The sequence below is a fragment of the Chlorocebus sabaeus genome, chromosome 3, assembly GCF_047675955.1.
Source record: "Chlorocebus sabaeus isolate Y175 chromosome 3, mChlSab1.0.hap1, whole genome shotgun sequence".
Classification (NCBI taxonomy): Eukaryota; Metazoa; Chordata; class Mammalia; order Primates; family Cercopithecidae; genus Chlorocebus; species Chlorocebus sabaeus.
The window spans coordinates 26,759,665-26,773,191 of NC_132906.1; the positions used below are offsets into that span (position 1 = coordinate 26,759,665).

Sequence of the window (13,527 nt, forward strand, 5' to 3'; positions counted from 1 at the left end):
GATTCCAAGTACTTTTTCTTTAAAACTAAAATGATCGTATCCATTTTATTTTACTTGTTAGCTGGTCTCAAGCCCATAACCCTTATGACATGACTGTTGGGTAAAGTAGAAGGAAGCATGAGATTCACATCCCATGCATGCCCAAGCAAGTCACTAGCAAACTGCTATCGTGAGAACAACCAGACAATTATAAATCAAGAAAAAGAGACCAGAAATAAAGATGGTTAGATCATCCCTCAGACTAAGTCTTGATCAGTTTACCAGTTCAGCTTCATGGAGGGAAGAAATGGAGCACAGCATCCCAGAAGGGTTATATCAATGCATCTGTGCATGAGACCTTTTATTATGCAGTGGCTCTGTTCAAGAGTAAACATCAATGGCAGCAGCAGTCATGATGCCAGCTGCAGTGGGAAAGGTGCAGTGGGGACTGCAGGCTCCATGAAGTTGACAGGAGCAGGGAACAGGTGGGGGCTTCTGAGTTGGAGGGGTAGGCCCCTGACCTCCTGGGCACAGCAGCAGCCACCCAGCTGTGGCTGAGGACCCAGACATCCCTGTGCTCTTGGGGAACCAGGAAGCACCCCTGCCCCTGCAGGCTTGAAAGTGCCTGCTCCCACTGCTTGGCCTCTCCCTGCTCCTAGTGCCTGCTCCAATTTTGAAGCAAAATTGAGGCCAAGCCCAAGCATTGTTGCAACCTGACCAAATGTGCACACGCTCGGAGCAGCACTAACATGCCAGCCCCCTGCCACCTCAGCTCCCTCCAGACTTTGGGCTCGGACATGAGCACTGGAGGGAGGATGAGGGGGTGCTGAGGGCAACACTGCAGGGGCCTGCAGACATCCCTGAGCACAAATAGCTTGGGTGCCATGGGTGCCATAGAGAGCAGGTTGATGGTGGCAGGAGGCAGACAGGCTTCTGGGTGGAAAGGGACATGTCCCCAGTGAAGCCCCACCTTCAAGCCAGGGATGATGTGAAGCCAGGGGGCCAGGCTGCCAGTTCTGCAAATGGGGTGAGAATTTATGGCGCTTTTTCCTGGCCCATCCATGGCCACTCACGGATGAATCAGCATGCACTCCCTCCCCTCTGAAGCCCATAAAAACCCCAGACTCAGCCAGACTCAGGCTGATGATGGGACAACCTTCCTGCTTGCAGATAGGAGCTATCCACTCTGGGTCTCCTCTCTGCTGAGGGCTGGACACTCACTGGTCAACCTGCCTGCAGAAAGGAGTTACTCACTTAGGGTCTCCTGAGAACTGTTCTGCTGCTCAATGAAGCTCCTTTCTGCCTTGCTCACCGTTCACTTATTTGTGTACCTCATTCTTCCTGCACATGGGACAAGAACTCAGGACCTGCCAAATGGCAGGACTAAAAGAGCTAGCTGCAACACAAACCGGGCTGAAATACATGCCCCAGCCACCCTCTCATCATGTTGTAGGTGACAAGGAGAGAAGAGCTATGGCCCTTTGGGGGTCCCAGACCTAGGGGCTCCCTGAACCAAGGCTGTGGCAACCTCTTTGGGGTTCTGCAGTTTCTGGCATCTCCAAACTTCCAGGTGCCACCACATTCCTCTTGTCCAGATGCAGGTGCCCACAGTGGAAGCTGCGTGCAGTATCTTTGGTCTAGCTGCAGCCTTGCATGGAGCTGGCACCTATGCCTGTACCTGGAGCTGCCTGCCCTACCAGTGTGCCTGGCTGTGTGCAGGGTCTGGACCCTGCACTCACCCACCCACACACCCCTCATCACTCTGTGCCTGGCTGGCACTTGGCAGATGTGTGATCTGGGCCAGTAGTGTGAGCTAAGTGCAGCCTGCTGGGCCAAGTGGGCAGAATGAGCCCAGTGGGTGTGAGCAATACTCAGGCAGAAGGCATCCATGCCACAGAGGTTTCTAGATGGTGAAGTGATATCCCAAGGATTCTGTGACAACATGACCCAGTCAATATTCTGGAATCAAATTAGTATTCTCCCATTTGGAGGAGAAAAGAAAGGGAGAAGGATGGTGTGTCAGAAACTATTGATTATTCTCACAATAGCAGTTCTTTTCTTTCCCCGCAATAGAAGCCCCAGAATTTAGCTGGGTGCTAGCAACTCGGAATAAAAACTACATTTCCAGCAACGCTTGCAGCTAGGTATGGCATATAGCTAAGTTCCAGACAATGGGATATAAGCATAAGGTGATGTGTACAACATGCTGAAAATGTCCTTAGAGATAGGGGATATTCATTCTTTTTCACTTTTTCCATCTGCTTGGCCAGAATGTGCATGTGATGGCTGGACCTAAAGTAGCTTCTTGGACCACAGGATGGAAGCCATACATTGAAGATGATAGAGCAACAATTGAAAAAGAGCCTGGGTCTCTGATGACTGTAGAGTTGCCATACCATACTTTTGTCTTCTGTAAGTCACTGTTATTATGGTCTCTGTACACTATTACTGAACCTATCTTAACTGATACCAGTGGGGATGCTATCTACTTTATGTGGCAATAATCAAGAAACCTTTGAACTCTATGCTATGAAATTTAGATATTTTTGGTGTATATCATGGGAGCAAATAATAAATGTTTAGATATGAAGAGAAATGTCAGAGGAATAAAATTCATTCACATTTGCAATAATGTTGCATTTTCCCTTTACATCACTAAGAACTAAGAGTACAATTTCTTAAAGTTCATTTCACCACCAAGTGTGACATTTGTAGTAAGTTTTTAATAAATGATCTTGATGGTTTAAGAAAGTTTCCTTCTGTTCCTCAATTAAATATTCTTTTTGTTTAACATCATGAATAAATGTTGAATTTTATTAAATACTTTTATTGGGCATATATTGTGATGATCATATATTTAAAATTTTTAATATGGCAAATTATATTAATAGATTTTTATGCCTTAAACTATCTTTATATTCCTGTGATAAACTGGTTAGTTATGATAATTTTTTAAATTATTATTTTGAATTGACTCATTACAATTATACATATTTATGGGGTACAGAGTGATATTTTGATACATGCATACAATGTGTGATGATCAAATCAAGGTAATTATCATCTCCATTACCTCAAACATTTATTATTTCTTCATGTTGGGAACATTCAAAATCTTCTTTTCTAGCTGTTTGAAACTATACAATAAATTATTGTTGACTATAGTCATCCTATAGTGCTATAGAATATGCTAGAACTTATTTCTCCTATCTAACTGTACTTTTGATTTCTTAACCAACCTCTGGCATCCCTTCTTCCTGCTATCCTTCCCAGGATCTAGTACCATCATTCTACTCTCTGCTTCTAAGTCATGATAACATTTTTGCCTACATTGCTGAATTCAGTTTGCTAAAATTTTTTTTTATAGTATTTGCATCTATGTTTATACATAAGCTTACATTCAATTTTTCCTTTTTATATTTTCTTGCCTGGTCTAGGTGGGGAAATGAGTCTTCTTTTCCATTAGAAACATTTATTTCTTTTTTCTTTTTTGAGATAGAGGCTCACTCTGTTGCCCAGGCTGGGGTGCAGTGGCACGATCTCAGCTAACTGCAAACACTGCCTCCTGGGTTCAAGCGGTTCTCCTGCCGCAGCCTCCCAAGTAGCTGGGACTACAGGCATGCACCACCATACCCACCTAATTTTTGTATTTTTAGTAGAGAGGTTTCACCGTGTTGGCCAGGCTAGTCTTGAACTCGTGACCTCAGGTGATCTGCCTGTTTTGACCTACCAAAGTGTTGGGATTACAGGCGTGAGCCACTGCACCTGGCCTCTATTATAAACATTTCTAGTATTAAAAAGAGTTACCTGCCCCTTAAAGTTTTGATAAAACTTGTTTGTAGACTCTTCTGGGCATAGTGCTTTCTTGGTATGTCTATTCTTTAAACCTTTGAACTAATTTTTCCTAAAGTTATGAGTGGGTTGATAATCATCTAGTACCCATGATAAGTCAATACCAGATTTTTTTCAGCAATTGTCTGTTTGGATTAGTTAGTTGTTCTTTGGTTTCATCATTGTCTATCCTGTATCAGTTCAATATTTTAAAATATTACTCTTGGATATAGACCTATTTAAGTTTTTTATTTCTTCTTGAGTCAATTTACATAATTCACATTAAACCAAAAATGCCCTTTTTTATCATGAAGTTGTTCATGGTATTTAGTTAAGTTTTAATGATCTTTATGTTAAACTCTTTTATTTTTCATAGTGTTTATTTGTGCCTTCTTTTCTTGATCAATCTTGTCAGAGAATTATTTAGACTTTCTTAAACTTTATATAATTCTAATTTTGGGGTGTTTACTCTGTTCTTTTTTTCTAACTTTTAATTGAACATTTAACTCATCTATATTCTATCTTAAAAATGTAGACATTTAAAGCTATAATTTTTCCTCTTGTATCACTATCTGTAATTCATAAGTTTTAAAATATAATACTCATATAATGTCATTCAGGTTTAAACACATCTCAAATTTAATTATAATTGTTTCTTTCAGGCTACTTTGAAATTGCAGTTTCTAATTTTATTGCCTTGTGACCAGTTTATTATGTATGCTATTGATAATTTGTATTTTAAGATTTCCTTTGTGGCCTAGAAGAGTGCTCAATTTTAATAAATTCTCTATAGGTGCTCAGAACTTTAATTGTTGGTAACAGTTCCTCATGTATTCTTATATTAAACTTGTTAATATCATTGCATTAAACTTTTCTATATATTGACTTATTTTTTCTGTCTTCTGTCTTTCACACATTATAATGATATTTTGATAATTTCTCCTATGTTTTTGCTTTATATATACATAAGACTATATTGTTCATTGCATATGGGTTCAAGATTGTTTCTGATCAACTTTTCTTTTCTGTCACTAAGTCCTAATCCTCTTTATCACTAAAACCAAGGTTTTTCTTAAAGTATCTATTATCTGATATTACTTTAACTACATCATCTTCATTATTTATAGTATTTGCCTAATATATTTTTCTTTTTATTTTTTTTTTCAATCTTTCTGGGTCATTATAATTTGAGTGTTTTCTTACACAAAGCATAGACTAGATTTAAACATTTTCTCAGTGAATCTCTGATTTTTAAAAAGCTAGTTTAGGCCGGGCGTGGTGGCTTGTGCCTGTAATCCCAGCACTTTGGGAGGCCAAGACTGGTGGATCACGAGGTCAGGAGATGGAGACCATCCTGGCTATCATGGTGAAACTCCGTCTCTACTAAAAATACAAAAGAAAATTAGACGGGCATGGTGGCAGGCGCCTGTAATCCCAGCTACCTGGGAGGCTGAGGCAGGAGAATGGCATGAATCCGGGAGGCGGAAGTTGCAATGAGCCGAGATTGCGCCATTGCACTCCAGCCTGGGCGACAGAGTGAGACTGTTTCCAAAAAAAAAAAAAAAAAAAAGCTGGTTTAACCCATTTTTATTTATTGTAAGTTCTGACATGTTTAGTTTGATGTCTGCTATCTTTTATTGTGTTTTGCATTTACTATGCTTTGTTTTTACTTTTCCCTATTACCATCAGTTTTCTCTAGTGTATTCGATTTATTGAGTTTTCTTGGGCCCTCAACACTTTATTTTAATTACTTTACTAGTTACCTTAAATTTTTAGCATGCATAACTGATATAAAAAACTCTAAAGTTAATTGTAATATTCTGTTACATTGAAATGTGTCTCTCAGTATTCAGGTGCTTGTGTAGTCTGCTCCTCTTGAATCTGGGCTTGTCTTTAACCAATAGTATGTGGCAGAAGTGACATCAGATCTGAATATAACATTTTAAAAGGCCTAATGGCTTCTGCTTTTGCACTCTTAGGTGCCATGGGCTAACTTGCTGGAGAGCCACATGGAGAGACTGTATGGAAAAACCACACGGAGAGGGAGAAGCCTTTAGACCACATGGAAGAGAACTGAGGAATTGAGCTGACAATGAGAACTGAGGTCCCAGCACATGGTCCCAGTTGTGTGTTCCAGTCAGCTTCTAGCTGTTTGAACCATCTCTATACTAGTAAACAGGTAATTAATTAATACAAGTAAATTAAAACTAGTAATAAAGTAATTAATACAAGTATTAAGGGAGTGAAAAGAAACCATTTACCCACAGAATTGTGAGCCAATAAAGTGGTTGTTGTTTTGAGCCTCTGATACTTGGGATCTATTTCTACATGATAACAGGTAAATGAAATGTTAATGAAATCTTGTCCCTCATACTAAATTACATATCATTCTTATTTTTTAATTCCAGTTTCTCCCATGCTTGCCAATATTCCACATTATAGTCTTTTTGTGGTTCTATTTTCCCTTTAAACATCTCCAAATTAATTGTTTAAATCAGTTTGTAGTTAATAATTCATTGGGTATACCCACATGTTATCCAGTTTTTTTGCTTAATGTTGCTTCTTATATCCCCATATTCATTTTGTGTCCTGTTTCTTGTTTACTTAATTATATTCCTTTGTTGATTACTCAGCAACAACTGAGTGATAAAAAATGGTAAGCTCAGTTTTTATTAGCTGAAAAGTCTTCATTTTGTCCTTACATTTAAATCATAGTTTAGCTTGATATGAAATTTTAGATTGACATTTATTTTCTCTTAGCAATTTGAAGGTAATAGACTATTACCATCTGGTTTTTGTTGTTGCTATTGAGTCATGTGCTGTTTGAGTCTAAATTTCATTTCTTCTTAATATATGTGTTTTCCTCAGGTTGCTATAACATTTTTCCTCATTACTTATTATGCAGAATCACTATGAAATAGCCAAAATAAATTTACTTTTTTTTTTTTTTTTTGCTAATAACTCATACTTCCACAATCTGAAGATTCTTTCATCAGGTTAGACCTTTTCACTCTAAGGCCATATTCTTTTCAGTTGACTAGCTTTTTATTATACAGCAGTCACACTATGGAAGGCATGTAGTTGTGAAGATTTTGCATTATTCAAAATGCATGTAAGTCAAGACTAATCCTTACCTCACACAGAGAAATCTTAGTAGAAAACAACAGCATGGATTACTTTACAAAGTGAATTTAGGTACAATAAAATGTTTGATCATCAGATATGAAACTGGTGCAAACTTAGCAAAATATGAAGGGTCTCTTTAAGATTTAATGAGGAAAGAAGGCTTGTTTAGGTTGGAAAAACAGCTTCTAGGTTTTGAAGCATTCACTTTTAGATTTCTTTGAAATTAAAAAGGTGGAAACTGTTTCAGTAATCATTGTTTATTTTTTCATAAAATGCTAAATATCTTTCCTAATGTTCTGTGCATATTGAATTAGTAAACGAATATGTGAAAGAAAGTAAACAACTAGCCTAGGTTTTCTGTTCAAAATGTTTTTCTACCCTCTCTTGGGAACTGACAGACTAAGAAACAGCAAGGATTAAGAGGGATCTAAACAAACCAATCAAACAACAGGTTCTAATTGACATATATGGAACACCCCCACCAAATGAGAACAGAAGACACAGTTTTTTTTTCAGGCTACATAGAACATTTCCAATAGATCATATCATAGGCCATTAAAGAAAAAACTCTCAACAGAAGAATTGAAATCTTCAGAGTATGTTCTCTGACCATAATGAAATTAAACTAGACATTAATAACAGAAAAATGATAGAAAAATCTCTAAACATATGGAAATTAAATAATATACTTTTAACTAATCCATGGGTCAATGGGGAATTCTCAAAGGAAAGAAAATACATAGAACTGAGTGAAATGAAATACAACATATCAATACATGTGGGATGCAACTAATGCAGTCCTGAGAAGGAATTTATAGCAGTAAATGCTTAATTAGAAATGAGGAAAGGATTCAAATCAATAATTTAAGTTCATAACTTGAGAAACTTTAAAAAAAAAGATCAAAATAAATCCAAAGTAAGCAGAAGAAGGAAAACAAAGTAAAAACAGAAGTCAATGCAGTAGAAACAGGAAAACAACAGAGATAAATTAATTAAAACAAAAGCTAGTTCTTTGAAAAAACTAATAAAATTGATAAACCTCTAGCAAGACTGACCAAAATAAAAAAGAAGACATAAATCACCAAAATCAAAAATAAAATAGGAGATATCACTACAGATCTTATAGCTATTAAAAAGTTAACAAAAGAATGCTACAAACAACTTTATGCTTATATATTTGATCACTTAAAGAAGTGGGTCAATTTTTTAAAAACCTAAAACTACCCACTCTCAACTAAGACGAAATAGACAATCTGAGTAGCTATAACCATTAGAGAAATTAAATTCATAGTTTAAAATCTCGTGAAAAATAAATCTTCAGTCACAGATGTTTTCACAGGTGAATTTATCCAAACATCTAAAAAAAATTAGCACTAATTTTAAATAAACTCTTCCAGAAAATAGAAACAGCGGAAGTACTTCCCAACTCATTTTATGAGCCCAGTATTACCTTGACGCTAAAATATGACATAGACAGTATTTAAAAATAAAGAAGAAAGGAAAAGAAATCTACAGACCAATATCTCTCATGAATTTAAACATAAAAATCCTTAACAGTTTGGTAATTTCTTATAAGGCTCAAAGTTAAAAACAGGATACACTTATTTTGTGGGTTACTTCTGAAAGGGGAAAGAAAATAGTAAGATGGATAAATGTGCTATTAACTAACAAGCAGTAAAACGACCCTTCTTGGTTCCGGTGTTTTTTCAGCTGAGTCAGTTATATTAAGAATCATCTTCTCTGCCGGGCTCACTCCTATAATCACAACACGTTGGGAGGCCAAGGCGAGAGATTGCTTGAGCTCAGGAGTTCAAGCTCAGCCTACGCAACACAGCAAGACCTGCAACAACAACAAAAACTAGCCAGGTGGGGTGGGGCTCACCTGTAGTCCCAGCTACTCAGGAGGCTGAGATGGGAGCATCGCTTGAGCCCATGAGGTAGAGGCTGCAATGAGCCATGATTGTGCCATAGCAGACAGAACGAGACCCGAACTAAAAAAAAAAAAAAAAAAAAATCTTCTATAATTAACAGAGTACGGTTGTAAAGAAGACACTTCCCTTGAATGTGATCAGGCAGTATTTTTTTGATAATGAAATGGTTAGGACCTTTTTTTCTTAGAATTCAGATTGTACATGGCATCATATGACTGAAGGGACATTTCTCTTGAAGTCTATCTGTACTATCTTTCTACAGCTGCAAAATTGTTCTCTCCACTGCATTTGTAATAATGATGATTACTATTATTAATACTAATAGCCCCAACAATATTATGCAGTATAATGGCTCAGTGATTGATGGAATTACTTTCCTGAGCTCATTCTAAAATTTCTTCTTGCTCAATATTATCTTGTTATTTCTGTTCATTTGTCCCTTACAATCTCCTACCTATTATTTCCCTGTAATTAGAAGCTCATGGGGGTGAGGCTTTTTCATTTTGGTTTCCTCTTCACTGCCTGGAGCACTGTGGACACTGTTTCTCTTTTGATGTTGACATCTTCAAATGGAGACTGATGGCTTCACAAGTTAGGACAGTCACTGCATCAACCAGGACTAATTTGATAATATTCTTAAAGCTCATTATAATATTGGCTCTTTCCCAAACACCTTGATTTTTTGAGAGATTAGTGCTAAGAAACCAGACTTATTCATTCCATTAAGACTTTGAAAATCCAACCCAAAATGCTCAGTCACTTTTTGACTCTATTTGCAGTAATATTTAATTTTTAAAATATTTAAGGTCATGATAAATTTGACATTTATCAAGTAAACATTGATAAATGTTGATACTACTATTTTCAGGTTTATTGTTATGTAGCATCTGAATCAGTGAATTTACACACTCTTAACTGGGGGAATAAAGTGCACAAAAAAATTAACTAAGCAGCAGTTGCACCATCTACTGCTCTGATGCTTTTGAAAAAGGAAGTAAGTGACTGAGATACACAAAACAACCCATGCAACTTGCAGCAAATGTATCTAAACTACAGTAAAGTGACAGGATAAATAAACTAGACGTTGCTCCTTGAAAGGACCATTTTCTCTACTGGACCTGTCAAAACAGTGAACCCAATGACAGTGTTTAGAAAATGTTCACTGAAACGGACTCACAGACCAAAGTATACACAAACCTGCTGTTGAAAGCTATTCTCTGAGGATGACGATAATAAATCAAAAAAACAAGTCTCCTGCAAATAGAATTTATGTGGACCGGTGTCGTCGTTGCTGAATATCAACCTTCATAGAAAATGTGATACACCCTGATTTGAGATGTTTAGTCCCTTATCTATCTACAGGAAGCACCACTCACGTTAGAGAAGGAAACCTCAGACCACTCACATGAGAGCTAGCTCCCATAGAGGCAGTGAGAGCTGGATCTGAACCACAGAAGTACTTACTCATGCGAAGTGTGGCTTCATATTTGAACCAGGGAGATTCAGGTGTGGGTTTCTGTTCTGCCATGGAGTAAACACCTCTCTGCCCGAAATTACAAACTCAAACTTGGTATAATTTCCTCAGACCAACTAAATAATACACCTAAGCTTGGACAAAGTCTGGGGGAACACCAAAAAAAAAAAATTTTTTTAATGATTTCTTACCTGAAGGGAGAAGGAACCTAATGATAGTAGTGTCATGGAGGGTAAAGGTGGACAAGGTTAATATGATATAGCAGGTGTGGCTTGAAACTGGGCAGTGGAGGCTGCAGAACAAAGGCTCCTGACCATTGTTGCTGTCTAGATTAACTTAGATATTCGGCAATGGCATTTCCCATCTCTGTCTAGAACAATAGGCCTCTTCAACCACAATGGTCTCTTTGCCTTGAATTCTTCCTATCAGATTTCTTTTTCAATGGTATCTCTACTCAAGTTTGCTAAAACCAGAAGCAACTGGCAGAAAATATTTTATTTCCAGCAATACTTGATTATCTCTTCTGTTGGTCAAAATGGTTTCAAATACAATCTGTTCTTCATTAAAATCAGGCTGGGGACGGTGGCTCACACCTATAATCCCAGCACTTTGGGAGGCCAAGGCAGGTGGATCACCTGAGGTCAGGAGTCCGAGACCAGCCTGGCCAACATGGCAAAACCCCGTCTCTACTCAAATACAAAAATTAGTCAGGTGTGGTGGTGCATGCCCATAGTCCCAGGTACTTGGGAGTCTGAGGCAAGAGAATCACTTGAATCCGGGACTAGATTACACCACCGCACTCCAGCCTGGGCGACAGAACAACACTCTGTCTCAAGAAAAAAAAAAAAAAAAAAAAAAAAATCAGAAAATGTTGAACTTGATTTTCTTTCCTCTTCACTGAACTTAAATGTACCCATATCTAAATGTTCCTAGAAATCTGTATTGAAGCCATAAATAATACACTTTGCTCTATGCCCAGATCTTTGTACTACAAACCTCTTTCTAAAAGATACATATAACGTCTAGCGCTACAGGTGCTACTGGTGTAAAAATCCTTCTTTATTTGCCATGGCCCCTTATTATCATCATGGCCCCTTATTGTTGTCATGGTTAGCTATAAAAAAACTCAATTTAATTAACAAATAGATTTCTTTACTGTCCAAATGTCCAAAAATAATATAAATCAATGGTCTAATGGAAAAACATGGGAAAATTTCTCTCTCTCTCTCTTTTTTTTTTTTGTCACCAGCTGTCTGCTGACCTCAGATAAATCACCAGACCACCCTGACTCCCAGCTTCCTCATCTGTAATACAAAGGGACTGATCTAGGTAACCCCCAAAGTCTCTCCCTGCTCTAAAAATTCCCAATTCTACAGAGGACCAAGAGAAAGTAATTTCTTCCCTAATTATTCTATAAAGTTTCTAATTATCAATCCCATTCTTCTGGTTGCTTTGTATTCAAGCCTGGATTACTATAATTATTTAAGGGTAATTATCATATTTAAACATAAGTGTTTAAACTATAAGGGACCATGGCCGTAGGAACCTTAGCATTAATTAGGCCATGTGAGACTTCACTAAATTAAAAAATAAAAAAAACCTCTCGATTTCATCAACTATCAAGTCATCTGAGCTTGCTCTGGCCTTGATGAGCTTTTAATAAGCTGTGTGACTCACCCGGAAGACAGAGCAATAGATTCTCCTAGTGTTTTAGACTGTTTGTTGGTAAAAGCGCCCAAGGGAAGATAGGATATACAGTTGCCCGTCAGCATCTTGGAGAGAGATTGAAAATGAAATTGCTACTTCAAAGGCAGAAAAACACAATGTCCTGAAGTTTCTTATGTAGAAATAATGATAAATAAATGCTATCTTATCTCTGGAGTAATTGGCGATAATGTCGCATGAAAAAAATACTTATGCTATCCCAGCAAAGAAAAAGTGATGATAATAAGGGGCCATGGCAAATAAAGAAGGATGTTTACGCCAGTTTAAAAAGATCATCTTTCCCTGTTTCCTTTCCTCTTTTGACTGCTGAGCTGCTGTATTATAACAGTGATAAGAGACATTTTGAGTAGGTTTACAAATACTGACTCTGCAACTTGGAGTTATCAGTAACTTTGTCCCGTGTCCTTTCTTTAGGCAAAAGAAAATAAAAATAAACGTGCACTGCAGTTTATCTTAGAATTGAGTATTGTGAGGGGAAAAGGGGGCCTAAAAAGTCACAGATATATTTGACTAGAGGAAGTAGGAATATAGCTTAAAGCCAAGACTATGATAGCTCAAACTGTTATGACCACTCAATATTTTCTGCTTTTTAAAATGTAGTTGAAACCTGCATTCTGATAATGTAGGTAATTGCTAAGTATGAAATGGTAAGACGGTTGTACAGATTTCAGGTGATTGTAATCCGAGATGGTTAGCCAATTTGAACAATATTATTTGTGTATATCAGTGTGTCTCATTCAGGGGTGAGTTTTCTCTCAGGAGACATTGGCAATTCCTGGAGACATTTTTGGTTGTCACAACTTTGGAAGGTCTGCTGGCATTCAGTGGGTAGATGTCAGGGGTGCCGCTAATCATCTTTCAATGCACGGGAAAGTCCCCGACAACAGTTACCCAGTCCGGCATGCCAATAGTGCTGAAGCTGAGAAACCCTGATGAGCATTATAAGGATAAAATTAATAAACATTTGGTATAGACCGATGACTTCCGTGGTATGCCTTTTTAGGGAAGGAACAACTCTATTCCTAGATAGTTGGAAGATTGACCAGATAGATAAGGCCTCCAATATGCCAAGCCTGGTGTCAGGAAACTCCCTGGCTGAGACAGGGCTGGTAGGCCATGATTTAAGGTACCCAATCCAATGTGCATGGCCAGAGGCCACCAAACTGCACCTGAGTTGGGGAATTCTTGGATTATGTCACCGATCTTAGGTAGAGTGTAAGAAACCCTTGTAGTCCCTAATTCAACCAGAAGGAAGAATTCAGGCTTCTTCTCATATCTGCACATAGAAAACTGTGGCTCTCCTCAAGTTAGCCAAGGTACAGACCGGAAAACGAGTAGTAGTTGCAATGATGAAACAGTCTGCACATAAGCAACTTGATCAGCCAGAGCAGGAAGGGGTAAACATAGGTATGTGTGAGTGTGTTAGCACGAGTGTGAGTCTGCGTGTGCATGTGCCCCTGA

General features: G+C 37.9%; 1 protein-coding gene across 10 annotated transcripts in view; it reads left to right on the forward strand.

Annotated features, from left to right (window-relative positions):
* Window positions 1–13,527, forward strand: part of CYSLTR2 (cysteinyl leukotriene receptor 2) — a 179,017-nt gene that overhangs the window by 17,657 nt on the left and 147,833 nt on the right. For 9 of the 10 annotated variants that reach the window (XR_005236485.2, XM_073014107.1, XM_073014124.1 and 6 more), the window contains 2 exons: window positions 2,250–2,391; window positions 5,790–5,989. The gene's annotated coding sequence lies outside the window, so the exon portion shown is untranslated. The remainder of the gene's footprint in view (window positions 1–2,249; window positions 2,392–5,789; window positions 5,990–13,527) is intronic. The other variant, XM_073014118.1, reaches the window with a different exon arrangement.